This window comes from Oncorhynchus clarkii, chromosome 7, assembly GCF_045791955.1.
Source record: "Oncorhynchus clarkii lewisi isolate Uvic-CL-2024 chromosome 7, UVic_Ocla_1.0, whole genome shotgun sequence".
NCBI lineage: Eukaryota > Metazoa > Chordata > Actinopteri > Salmoniformes > Salmonidae > Oncorhynchus > Oncorhynchus clarkii.
The window spans coordinates 39102364-39104135 of record NC_092153.1 but is presented as its reverse complement, the minus strand read 5'-3'; positions in this window follow the sequence as shown (position 1 = coordinate 39104135).

The following is a 1772-nucleotide window of genomic DNA, read 5'->3' as shown; positions in this document are numbered from 1 at the left end:
GACCCTTTGCTCAGTACACTGTTGACGCACCTTTGGCAGTGGTTACAGCCTCGATTCTTCTTGGGTATGAAGCTACAAGCTGGCACGCTTATATCTGGGGAGTTTCTCCGGTTCTTCTCTGCAGATCTTCTCAATCTCTGTCAGGTTGGATGGGGAGCATTGCTGCACAGCTATTTTCAGGTCTCCAGAGTTGTTTGTTCAGGTTCAAGTCCGGGCTCGAGCTGGGCCACAAAGACATTCAGAGGCTTGTCCCAAAGCCACTCCTGCATTGTCTTGGCTGTGTGCTTAGGACTTAACCTAAGTCCTGAGCGCTCTGGGGCAGGTTTTAAAGGATCTCTGTACTTTGCTCCATTCATCTTTCCCTCGAATCCTGACTAGTCTCCCAGTCCCTGACACTGAAAAACATCCCCACAGCATGATGCTGCCACCATGCTTCACAGTAGGGATGGTGCCAGGCTTCCTCCAGATGTGATGCTTTGCATTCAGGCCAAATAGTTCAATCTTGGTTTCATCAGACTAGAGAATCTTGTTTTCCATGGTCAGAGTCCTTTAGGTGCATTTTGGCCAACACCAAGTGGGCTGTCATGTTCCTTTTACTGAGGAGTGGCTTCTGTCTGGCCACTCTACCATAAAGGCCTGATTGGTGGAATGCTGCAGAGATGGTTGTCCTTAACCTGGAAGGTTCTTCCATCTCCACAGAGTAACTCTGGAGCTCTGTCACAGTGACCATCGGGTTCTTGGTCATCTCCCTGACCAAGACCCTTCTGCCCCGGATGCTCAGTTTGTCTGGGCGGCCAGCTCTAGGAAGAGTCATGGTCATTGGTGGTTCCAAACTTCCATTTAAGAATGATGGAGGCCACTGTTCTTGGGGACCCTCAATGCTGCAGAAATGTTTTGGTACCTCGACTCAATCCCGTCTCGGAGCTCTACGGACGATTCCTTCCACCCCCATGGCTTGGTTTTTGCTCTGACATGCACTGTCAACTGTGGGACCTTATATAAACAGGTGTGCGCTTTTCCAAATCATGTCCAATCGCTTGAATTTACCACAGATGGACTCCCAAGTTATAAAATATCTCAAGGATGATCAATGGAAACAGGATTCACCTGAGCTCAATTTATTTCGATTCTCAAACAAAGGGTCTGAATACTTATGTAAATAGGGTATTTCTGTGGAAAAAAACATACACTTGCAAAATTTATTGACCTGTTTTCGCTTTGTCATTATTGGGTATTGTGTGTAGCTTGATTGGAAAAATGTTAATTTGATCAATTTTAGAATAAGGCTAAAGTAAAAAAATAAATTAAAAAAAAGGAATAATACTTTCCGAAGGCGCTGTATATAACCTTTCCTTCATAATACTCGCGTGATAATCTTATATTGACGTGCTGTTTTGGTGAAAACTGGCCCAGTTAGATTATGTAAAAAAACAAAAACAATTTGAAATACACAATCATACCACAATGAACAGGGAAGGTTTGACAGACAACACAATCGCTTTTCTTGGAATACTAAACTCAAAAGCTAGAAATCCATGTTTCAGATAAAAAAATAAGTGATGTGCGATCCATGCCGGATTGTTTGCATCACGTACACAGTTTCATTGTAATCGTTTCAATTGTAGGGATTATGTAACAAACTGCCCTGGGAAGGACTAACGTTAATTCATGCTAAAGTAAAGACTTCTCTTTTTATCATGAGTATATTAATCTAACATGTATCAAATATTAAAGGTACTATGTGATTTAATATGAACACTACATAATTTACA